The 12,744-nt window shown below is 42.2% G+C and overlaps 1 protein-coding gene across 3 annotated transcripts in view; it reads right to left on the bottom strand.

The window, feature by feature from the left end:
• Nucleotides 1–12,744, bottom strand: part of IL17RB (interleukin 17 receptor B) — an 833,505-nt gene that overhangs the window by 156,747 nt on the left and 664,014 nt on the right. The window lies entirely within an intron of this gene.

The raw sequence follows: 12,744 nt of genomic DNA, 5'->3' as shown, positions 1-12,744 counted from the left end.
AGGCAACATAACTACCCTCCCTCCCTCCTCTCCCTTAAGGAGCTGATGCATAATCATTTTTTGTTGTTGCAGATGGTTGAGTGCCCATTAAATAACAGCCAAGATTCAAAGGAACCTGGGTATGGGACTAACTAATATGCAGGAAGGCCGAGCAGAAGTGCGGATAAGTAGAATTTGAGAGAAGATAAGAGAGGAGACAAGGATTTTAGTGCTGGGGAAAGAAAGAAAAGGACAGGCACGTCGATTGTTTTAAAGATGAAAATGGCAGGAACGAGCCACTGAGGCGATATGGCAAGTAAAAGATAAAGTGGGGTAAAAAGTGATACAGAGATTATGCGCTGTAGAAGAAATAGGAAGAGAAGAAGGAAGAAACGAGATGAAGGGTAGAGCTATGGTAGTAGCACGGAAGAATAGCACTTCAATCTTGGATGGATTGAGATGAAGGTAATGATCAGACATCCAAGATTGAATAGATGAAAGTCAGGCAGATCGAGAGAAGTGTCATAGTAAAAAAGATAGATTTGGGAATCGTCTGCATACAGATGGAAGAGATGGAAGAAATAATATAAGCAAGAGCAGTTGTTTATAAAGAGAAGAGGAAAGGGCCAAGAACAGGGCTATGGGGAACACCAAAAGGAAGAGTGACAACCAATGAAGATTGCCCGCCCAAAGAAACAGAATACATGGGATTGGTTAGGTAGGAACGAAACCAATCAATTACACAACCCTGAAAACCAAGGTATGAAAGAGAACAAAGTCAAATAGCATGATTGACTGTATCAAAGGCTGCAAACAAGTCAATAAAAAAGAGAAGACACGATTATTTTGCATAGCGGTCGAAAGTAGGGAATTGCAGACAGAAGAGAGAAGAGCGGTCTCCATCAAATGAAGAGGGCAGAAACTCGACTGATCAAGAAGAAGAAGAGCGGAGTGATTTATGTAGGCAGAGACTTGGTTGTTAACAACACATTACAACATTTTAGAAAGGAAGGGAAGAAGAGATATAGGAAGACAACTAGAAGGCAGCGAAGAGTCAAGAGATGGTTTCTTTAGGATAGTACACATGGAAGTGTGTTTCAGAATAAAAAGGAAATGTTTCAGTAAGCAAGGGGTAATTACAAAGCAGATTTGGGATAAGTAAAGGATAGACTTAACGTTTGTATTCTCATGCATATGCAAGGTGCACTCTCCTTGAATTAGCTTCACTAAAGCATTTATTGCTGCTACTTGATCTATTTGTTTTAATCTTCCTGGTCTCAATTGCTATGAATCAATAACTGGAAATGAAACTAACATTCTCAGAGTAACCCACACATATGGAAACAACACATTTTTCTTTATATTGTGAATAAGATGCTACAGCGGAACACGTGCTGGCTTTGTCAGTGCTACACTATAGTCTAGAAAACCATGAGTGAGTTTATGTATTTAAATAGCACATACTGAGAATTGAATCGCTAACAAGGACTCAAAGTTTTAGAAGATAAGGACAGTGAGCTTAAATGATTTGCCCAATATCACACTTTGGTTATCTGTGGAACACAGGATTTGAGCCGAGAATGCAAGTTATACACTTGACTAGATATCGTCCTAGTTCTAAATGGTGAATTTGAGTGTAACGAAAAGATTAATAGAACAGAGTAGTCATGGATATGGTTCAACAGGTTTTTATTATTTACAAAAATGGGTGAGGATAATGCCTATTGGGGCAGGGGGGATTACTATAGAAATTATAGTAGCTACTAATACTAAAGGTTGCAGCATAGGCTAATGAAGAGAGGTGAATGCAGTATCCAAGATGTAATTCCAAGACATAGATATATAGGGGTGTGAGAGCACAGTGATAGTAAATAATAGTCACCTGTGTCGCAATAATTAGGTTTTGTTTTTATTCCTTAGAGCATTTGTGTGCAGGGACTTTTAGCACATATGCAAATAGGGTTTTGTAACCACAAAGTGCACATGCACTAGACATGAAGAAAATATGCACTCAACATGAAGAACATGAACACTAGGTCAAATATTTGCGCTTATATATGAAGAATTTTAACTGCATCCATTTATACATGAAGAACTAACATAGAACTCATCAGACGTTAAAGAAATCATGATTAGGCAGCCATCTTCTTTAAAATAGGCACCACAGCTCAAAATAAGCAAGGACTTCCAGGCCTCAGAAAACTCAACAAGGCTGAATTCACAAAAACACATGCAAATCAGAAAGGCTCAATGAGCACAAAAGAATTTTCAATGCTAAACCTCAAGGTTGAAATGCGAGGAGGGTTTCGCCCAGAATCCAGGTGCACAGGCTCTTACATTAAAATGTAATGGCAAAATAAGAATTAAATAGCTGAAAATACAAATCTCAGCAGTGCTTTGCAGAGTGTTTTTAACTAGACTCGGCATGATGTAAGTTAAAAGATAGGGGGAGACAGGGAACCAATTAGGGAGCAATGGAGCGATGTTCTAGTCCGTGTCTCATGTTATATTCAAGCAAACAGAATCCAGTGAAATCTTGTAACTGCAGCTATTTTGTATATTTGCCTGCCAAAGCATAACTAAGAGTTTTCTGCTGGTCAGCACATGGTGATGTCATTGAGGGGAGGGATATTTCAGGGTGTGATGTCAGAAGTGGATGGTATGGGTTTTGAAATATGTTAGCCAATAGGATACACCAATGTTTGGGGACTAAGGATAGTTGAACCAATCAGCTTGTTGACCTGCTCCAAAATGTAATGAATGGGCCTCACTATGTGTCCGGCAGTAACCCTGATGGTGCTACCGGCGGATTGCAGCCGGACTTGTAATAATTTACTGACACCTGACTTCCCAGTGCCACCAGCTCATTACTAGTCCGGCAGCCCAGGAAGTCAACACCGGTAAATTGCAAGTCCCCATTCCCATAGAGTCCAATGGGACTCAATGGGAATGGGGACACGGAAGCAGCGGCACCGTTTCTAATGGTGCTGGTGCTTCTGTGAAGGGTTTGCCTACCATGACTGCTGCGTCCGGCAGGTTCAGACTTGTCAGACCTGTCAGGCACAGGGGCAGGCAAACAAGTAGATTCCCAGTCCAGAAACAAGGGTGAAAGTGAGCTTACCGGCACCTTTGTTTCCGGACTGGCAACATTGTATGAGGCCCAATGTCTTCTTGTATAAAAAGTTGTGTTAGCAGTGGGCAGGGCTGAGAACTTCTTCAACCATATCAAACTTGCAGGGCTGTTTTTTAATTACTTCTCCCAGCTGTGGGGTTTTAATAAATGTCTTTGTTTTCTGCATGGTGCCTACTTTGTTGCCTGGAGTATTTTATCAGGTTATATCTGCAAAGTAGTCCTCCTTTGAACTAACTCAACATAGTGCAAGACACTATCTATGGGAACATGTGCCTTCCCTACTACTAGCTAATTCCTTGCATCCCACATTCTTGATTCCATAGTCTCAGGCATTATACAGCCATTTCTTGGCATTACTCGCAGTTTCAGGGTTTTAGTGCCCAGCTCACTTTCTGTTATCACTATCTAGACTATGGCATCCAGTATGCTCTTGAATTTTTCCTAATGGCAATAACCCCGCTTCCTTGCTTTAGAGTTGGTTCAAGCCCAGATATTAACGTCCTCTAACTCCTAATCATTCTTCCAGGCTGATGATGATGATATTACTTTGAACACACTAGCAAATACTTCTTCATCCTTGTGTCGGGTTTTCAGTCTGCCAGTGCTTTATAACCTACCAGCCATAGTTCACGCTCTTAGGCCAGGGTGTTCTCTGGTTTCCTTGAATGTCTGGCCTCCTCCCAGTTTCTGAAATAGCCATCATTAGGTTTTCCCTGTATCAGTTTCAGGCCTCTGTCCAAAAAAGCAATATAGGAATCTCTAACTTCTTGACATTCTCTTCCTCTTCTCTGGGTCTGGGGTCTGAGGTATAGATCACAACCATTTCTTGACATTCACTTCTCCTTATCCAGTTCTGGTCTCTGTCAGTGCCTGAAAAATAGTGCTCTTCAGGTTCTTGGCATTCTATTACGCTTCCCTGGTCTGGTCTCTGTCGGTTTCTAAGATATAGGCCTCAGCACATTCTTGTTTCTTTCTCCTTTTCTGGAATTCTCTTTCAGAATATAGGTTTTAGTCCTTTGTTACTTCTAATGTTCTCCCTTGTGATTTGTTCTCTGGGTTCTCCCAAAGCCTGGTTCTCTGTTAGACTCTTCTTCTCTGGTCTTTGCCTCTATAATGCTAGTCCAATCTGTGGTACTTACTGCGGGTCCTTGTGCTTTTTGAAAGGGTGGATGATTGTCTCGGGTGGATAGCTCAGGGGAAACATGCTCACCTAGGAAGCAAGACGACACAGAGCAACACAGGTTCGATCCCCGGTCCATGCTAAGAAACCTTTGGGTATTAAGCGTGTTATAAATAACCAATTACAATTAGCATGATTGTTTTTTGTCTCCCCAATAAACGATTCCCCTTTCCCAGTGAAATCCTGATTCTTGATTGGCTGTTTCTTAACCTTCATGTAATCTTTGCAGGCGTAGCTCCCCTTTATGCAAATTTGTCCCTGCTGTTTGCATAGCAGGTATGCCAAAGTTATGAACACATCTTGCAAGATGTCACATCTAGAAATATTCCCAATTTGACACACAGGTTGTTAATAACTAGACTTCACAGGTACCAGCTGAATATTTTGCAGACTATGTCCACTTGGCAAGGATAGAAAGACAAATCAGTATTATGTGTTTGTGAGCGGACAAAGGTCGAGAACAGGGAACATTTTCTTGTGTTTTGTATGTGGTATTAGAAGACAAGGACGGGCACTTACCTTTCATAAGGGAAATTGTAGAAGTCGTAAAGAGGTATTGATGCTCCTATTAAATCTAGAGAGCCAAAAGAACCTCTGTGGTCTGGCAGTCTTGTTAAACTATACCCTTTAAGCTAGGAAAGTAAAAATGTTGTTGGTATAACATTTTTCCTGAAGCTCGGTTATTGCCTTTTGCATTATGTATGCTTATTTTGGTATTGAATACAGTGGCGGCCTGCCACGATGGGTGGGAGTGCCACCCCACCACCTGAGCGGTAGGCCACTGTTATGGGTTGACGGAAGCCCCTTTAAGATGGATTGACTGCCGGGTCACGTGGATGGATCGGAAAGGGTGGAGCAGGAGAAGGCACAAGTTGGAGATAGAATAAAGAGAGCTATAGTTACATCCAGACGTGCCTCCTGTCATCCTTTTCTGGCCCAGCACATATATATATATGTATATATATATATATATATATATAAATAACAACTGGCAACAAGATTTACGGACCACGTTGTGGTCCAGCATCCGCTGCACTTCCCTTGTCTGCGGGCCTTTGAGCGCTACCATCCGCAGCCTTGTCACTTATTCCACAGCATCCTGGGTCATTACATGCGGCACTCAGCCCACCAAAGGTTACTGTCCTCCACTGTCCAGCGGAACAACAGTGAACCGGCCAGCTGCACTCCACAGCCACACCACCCGCTACTCTTGTGTCCCGTGACACCTCCCAGGGGGTCGGAGACTTCACTGGATCTGTGTCCCAGGGCAAGCTTGACCGCCCACACGTGCTCATGAGCATGACAGTTGAAAGAAAAGAAATATAAATAAGAAGTGAAACTGGTCGCACCGCTGCCTTCCACTCCAAACCCCGGAAGGGAGGTAAAGCAATTTGCTTATCCCATCGTGCCCCGTTCCTTCCTCACAGGCTCTGAGGACTTTGTTGGGCCAACCAGCAACCGCCGAGGCTGACAAGGCACACAGGAGTGATCCTGGCTCATACATTGCAGCCATCCCCATCCATCAGCAAGATGTCGCAGCGACCTGGCCTACCAGCCTACACACATCCTTGTAGATCCGTATACACTGCCAACTAAAAAGGGAAATGAACAGTAAAGGGGCAGCAGTACTAGGTGGAAGGGGCCTAGATAGCGCCTCAGTGCTACATACTGAGAAGATAGAAGGGTGACAGAAGAAAAGAGGAAGAAGGAGAAAGTGTGGTCCCATTGACAAGTCAGCAGAATCCCTGTGTTCACAGTATGATGGAGAACGAAGCAGTTGATCAGTATGCAAGTCTGGGATCAAGCACACACACAACATTCTTACAGAAGCCTAGCCCCTTCCAACTACAACCCCAACATATCAAAGGGCCCCAGTGGGCAGAATTGGTACAGAAATTCACTGACTTTATCCGTGCTGTTGGAGAAGAAGTCACCAGCCATAGCTGACATTTTCCCACACCTGGCTGGGTAAGAGGGAAAAGGGATTATCAAGACAATTTCCGCAGTTGAGAGGACATCTTACAAATTGCTGATGGACACATTGAACACAAAACTGATTATCGAAACCGAATTGTGTCTATGAGAGATATGTGTTCAACCAATGCTCTCAATTGCCTCATGTATTGGTCGATGACTTCATCATCAGTTTAAAACAGAAGCTGGTGCATTGCCCATTCGCCAATTTCTCAGACAATGAAGCAATCAGACTTCGAGTGATAGAGGGTTGCACATCATCCGCGTTCAGGAAGCAACTACTGACGAAACTGATAGGAGCTAGCCAAAATACACGAGCGCGTTACTGTGCAGGCAGCGCCATTGATACGCCAAGGATGAAAGAGAAGTTTATAGCAGCTCTTGGCACCGCAGGAGAGCTGGACAAATGGGCCGTGGGAGGTCCAACACCCTCGAGATGGCCCCTGTGACTCCCATACCAACAGAGCGGACAGCTAGCAAGGCCACAAAGAATGTGTTTGAGGTGCGGGTTTGCATTCCTGCATACTTGGACATGCCCTGCGATAAATCAGGCATGGTTCCAAATGTGGAATGGAAGGACTTGTTCACAGTTTGCCATGAGGGCAGGCCATTCTCGTCGTTAAGACTGCAGCACCCGAGCATGTGCAGACGAACAATGAGTGCCTCCAAACAGACTTTACTTTACTTTACTTTTCACTTGATTTCATTTATATTGCACACCAATAACCCGGAGGCTTGAGGGCTCATACAGTACAAACAACATAAATACAAACAAGGTAACATATAACAAAAAATAGTCAGCAAGGTTATATAGAACACAGCCATAAAAGGATAAATAAACAAGGATCCAATAACAGCAATTTAAGGATGGTGGAAAAGTCCAAGGAGATACTCCCTAAAGCAATATATCTCAAAGAATCAGGTTGCAATTCGAGGACCCTCTGGGGAGATATTTACATCTTCTTAGGAAAGCAGGTAGAGTACTGACCCCACAACCAACCAGGACACAGTCACTATTTGGTTGCAAGCACCAGCCCCTCAGGTCCATCCTACGAAGGATCTTTAAATCAGACAATCTAACCACCCCTGGTCCTGTTCTCTGACATAGCCCCGCAAGAACTTTGTTCCACAGTGCTTCTCTAGAGTCTTTTCCTTCAATATTCCGAATGTTGGTAATAGTGAAATTTCTGTGGAACTTAATAAAGTCATGAGTGCTTGTGTTGTTTATTTTTGGCATCTGTGACTTTCTTAGTTGTAAATTCCGCGAGCGAACCATCTTAAATTTGGCCTTCTCTGCTGTATGTTTATTAACCTCTTTATGGCCAGCCTTCAGGTAGATTACCAGGGGGCGTAGAGGTACTTCATGTGTTACTTCTTTAAAGTCTACATTAGGGGTATATGCCCTCTCATTGCTGGTCAATGTTGGTCCAGAAGTCACCAGATACTCCTCACTGCAGGAGTCGGTTTGTAGAGCTTTGTCTATCTTCTCCCTTTGTATATTGACTTGAAAGGCATTATGTACCTGTGACCGGGCTGCTGGATTATAAAGCCTGTCTGTCTGTGATGCATCGTCCACTCTAGGCGGACGTAAATCCAACACCCAGCCATTTAATGAATCTGCCAATAAACCGAGGTCAAAGGAAAAGAAGTAGCTCATTGGCAATACTAGTCATAAGAGCGGGCCATTGAGAGTGATCAGTATGTTCAGATTGAAATAAATTTGCCAAGCCCCCCCTGTAAAGCAGGGGGTGTTGGAATTAAGTGAATCAGGTTCCTACCAGCATATTTCTCAAACCCTTCCAGGAATGGAGACACAGTGGGGGCGGGACTGGTGCTTTGGAGTCAATAATACCAGAATTTTGTATGCTCTCTTGGTCTACAAGTCCTGTAAGTCCAGTCTTCAATGATGGGCTGCCCCATTCCTGAATTAAGCATTTGCGAGGGGAGGCAGGATGCACAACTTTAATCACCTCTGAGCCAAAGTGTCTACCTTTCAATCTCAGTCTTCTGCTAGAACTGAGTGCCAGGACCTCTGAGACACGATCTCTGTTGGTCAAAGGTGGGGATGCCACTAAGCCCTCTAAGCCCACATCCGCCAGTCTTGCAAGCGACATGGCCCCAAGGGAAAGGTCAATAAGCTCCTGGTTCTCAATCAGTAAGCTGCAGACACCCACCATCTTATTAGGGGCCATACTATCGACCAGGGAAACTCAAAATCGGGAAATAGTCAATAAGGAACCGAAGAAAAAATATGACCAGCAGGCTGCACCTCCCTCAAGAGGAGGGGCTATCATACCGGTGCCTGCAATCAAGAGACACGCTTACTGCATCAGAGCACACTGCATTGTGCTGTCCTTTATAGCGGCCTGACAGATAACCAGTCGGGTTACCTTAAAGTACGCCCAAGCCGGCTATGAGGCAGCTGGAGTACCCAAAAATGCAGGGGGATCTTGCGGAGGAGCTCCATGCGATCTCGGCTTCTCCGCTTCATATCACAGGAAGCCGCTAGACCGTTATCGTTACCTACGTCAGCACGCCTACACAGGCAGAAAGGATTAGAGAAAAGAACATACGCGAGCGTCAAGCCGCACAGCAACCAAGAGTTAACGCCACCTCCGAGGCTCCGATATAGAGAGCTCCAAGATCTTTTTTGCAGATGCTGTGGAGATTTATCAGGGTGCTAGATCATGGCCCAGACTACGAGGCAGTAGCATACGAGGAGTTCTAACACCAATATGTGGAATATGGTGATCCGTATGAGATTAGCTTGAGTACTACCCAGACTATGCGGATGAGCAGCAGGAGTTTTACTATGAGTTGACAGACGAATATGTGTAAAGACTGGAGAGGGTATCTGTACTTCTGACCCCTATCTGGTAGGGTAAAAGCACAGAAAAACCCCAGCAAGGGTCTCAATTTGGTAGCTATGGACGAGCAGCCAGGCTTAAGCTTTCAGGAGGTGATGCAGGCAGGTTCCTAAGTACAGTGTTTACCCAAAGCCCCCACAAAGGAATGTCCACACACTATGTTAGGTGATAACACAGCTTTATATAAAATATTCTTCAGCAATATGTACACATATAAATAATAACACTTTGTACTTGGAAAGACTTATTCAAAGAAAGGAAAATATATACACTCTATGTGGTACCACACACAACTTAGATTCAGTAATAACTGCACTAACTGCAGACAGTTGTAAATGGCAGGTGAATTCTTAAATAAGGTGTTACCAGCATAGAATATGAAAGAAAGGCAGGTTAATTTTTTAAATTTTTTATTATTGTTTGTCTTGGTTTATTCAAACCTTTACACTTTTACCAATATCACATTATATATGTATAATGATTCTTACAATTTTCCTTCCTTTCTACACATCTAAAATCCTTCTTTCATTTAAAATCATAACTATGTGAATATAAATATATCATTTCAGTACATTCATCATCTATTTACAACCTGTATACAGTTTCTGTGCTCCAAAACCTGCACTAAATTTGGTATACGGTCCACATCACTATTCCTATTCCAGACTGCATACATTTAAAAAAAAGGCAATTGTTCTTATTTTTAGCAAAAGAAACGAGTATTTGGCAGAAGAGGACAGTTAAGGTTTGCCACCCTGACAATGAATTAGGTTTGTTAAGAGGCTGCAGGTGGGAGCAAGTTGTGGACACCCTGCCAAAGATGTCTACGCAAAAGACTATGATGAGGGTTGGTTTGCTTCCATTAACTGCGCACAGAAACACAATTTAAAGTGCTCAATTAAGCATTTTTAATGCATATCAAGACAGCGACACATGTTTCGAGCTAGAATGCTCTTCTTCCAAGGCTGCAAGTTTATTTAAATTATATATACATGTTTGACATTAATAAATTGGAACAAACCAATATGAATTAACCATCCAAACTAAAAACACAATTGGGACATAGGGGTGGTGTTTTAAAACAACATAATAGCCCTACACAATTTGCAAATAGACAGTATTAATTGCGCAAATTAAATAAAGTCCAAGACCATGACATGGCATTATTATAAAATTCCATAAAAGGATATTGAACTGAGTGGTCATTAAATTTGATTGAAAAATAAATGCAAGTGCCATACATGGAAAGAAAAACAAAAAGAGAAGACAATAATCAGTGATAAGAACTGTCCTGTAATCTCAAAACTGGTCACACATGTGTCCTGCTACTAAATAATAATACTAAAATAAAAGGTTTGTTTTACCTTGAGATGATTGAAACTAGATCTGGCACTAAAAAACTTAATCGAATGAAAACAATGTTGAAAGGTTTATGAGAATTGTGCCTAATTATATCCAGAAGGTGATGGCGAATAACCAGAATTCCTTACCTATGTAGTTGTATGAATACTGATGTATAGAATTCAATTCCGGGCTCCACTGTAAGCAGAAAACGTCTATGTTACACACCATTGAAATTACATTATGCTGTGCGTGATTAATGCAGTACAGTTTACATACCTATATAACTGCATTTGCGTAGTGAAACTAGCCGTGGTCAATTCAATAACAATGGGTGAAGATGTCCATAGCAACCAGCATCACACGCGAAACAAAGTTGAAGGGAGACAGAGAAGAAAAGGCCTAATTAGTAAAAGTAATTAGTCCTCGCAACGGCGAGACGGTCACATGCGCATGCTCCCAGGACTAAGCAAGTCCAAAGGGGTCTGCGCGAATGACCTAAGCTTACCGGCGTCTCCGCCCGCACTGAATGTAATAGGAGCCTCGCACGTGTTGGCTGGGCTGCTGCTTTACATTTGTCGTATGCCGTGAGCTCCACTTTGGAGCCGGAAGCGTACATAGTATCAAGGCGGCCATGTTGGGTGTGTGCCCAACAACAAGAATACATGGAGAGCATGCATATTTCAAATAAATAAGAATGAATGATCAGTTTACAATAATAGTGCTGATGCATGTACTGAATGACAAACTATTCTAAAAGAGTGAATACTCGAAAGAATATACTTAGTGTTACAAGCCTTAGACAGTAAGTCCTAGGGATTGGCAAGAATAATGGGAGCTGGTTAGCTAGCGAAAAAGCTCTGCACAGTTGCTTTTATGCTGAGCTAAGTACAAAAAAGGGTGCCGCAGTGAGAGCACCATTAATTTGCTAGCACTTGCAGACACACAGGACAAAAAGGATTGAACCATTTGAGAAAGGAAAGCAGTTAAGCTGTGAGGAGTGTTATGAAAAACCAATTGGGGGTAAAAGTTACTTAGCGTGTGTTGAAAAAACCCTGATGTCCCCCCATACGAGTGTTACATCCATGCCGTTAAATTGAGGCTAAATTTGTTGTGCCATGGGTTAGATAAAGTGGATGCTAATCCAAACAGACAATAAAGGTGACCAGTGTTGGGTGCACAAGACAATCCTTTACATAATGTATACTAACAATATATGGAACCCCATACTGGTATAATGTATTTATTCAGCATGACTTCAGAGAAACACAGAAAGTTCATGGTCGCTATTGAGTCCATCAGACACAGTTCGATATTGACAAATTAACTGTGCTTCCAATTGTCTCAATTTAAGGGTGAGATTGACACCACGTTGTGGTAAAGTTACTTTTGCCATGCCAGCAAATTTGATCTGTGACTTGTTGTCCAATTGATGGATTTTTTGCCAATGCATGGCAAGTGGATATTTGGAAACCTGGTTGGAAATGGTGGATAGATGCTCGCGTATCCTAATCTTAAGAGGCCTAATAGTACTGCCAATGTAGTGCTTGCCACATATGCACATAATGCAGTACACACAACATTTTGTGTTGCAATTAATGAAAGAATTCACTTTGAAAGTTCCAAGTTTACCAACATCTATTTGAGAGGTCTCTAATGCGGACAACACATTGAGCATCTTCCACACCTGTGAAAACCATGGTTGCTTCTCTGGCTGAGCCAAGGTATAGTGGATTGCTGGTTGGACATGAATGACGGAGATAAAATATTTTTGAGATTGCTTGCTTTGCTGTAGATAAAATTAGGTGAGGGATCCAACCAGGGTGTTATCTCATGATCTAGCTGAATTAAATGCCAATGGCATCGGACAATTTTATACAAGTTAGAACTATCTGTGTTGTACCGTGTAATAAGTTTTAATTTATTGGTATGAGTAGAGTTTGATCTGATTTTAGGAGTGAGTAAATCCACCCTCTTCATGCTTTGCACAGTATGTTCTGCTTTGTTCACCATGCATTGGTCATAACCTCTTGCTTTGAATTTCTGGCATAAAAATGTACATTCATCTGAAAAGTCACTATCATTTGAACAGTTTCTGCGGGCTCTGATAAATTCCCCTTTTGGTATATTTGTGATAACTGATTTTTTTATGGCAACTTGAAGCATGTAAAATTGCATTGACTAAGGTTGCCTTACGAAACGTTTTTGTTACAATGCTATTGTCCACCAAACTGATTACAAGATCTAGAAAATTGATGCTAGTGCTGCTG

The sequence above is a fragment of the Ambystoma mexicanum genome, chromosome 2p, assembly GCF_040938575.1.
Source record: "Ambystoma mexicanum isolate Mex_15411 chromosome 2p, UKY_AmexF1_1, whole genome shotgun sequence".
Lineage (NCBI taxonomy): Eukaryota > Metazoa > Chordata > Amphibia > Caudata > Ambystomatidae > Ambystoma > Ambystoma mexicanum.
This window is presented reverse-complemented; position numbering and strand designations above follow the sequence as displayed.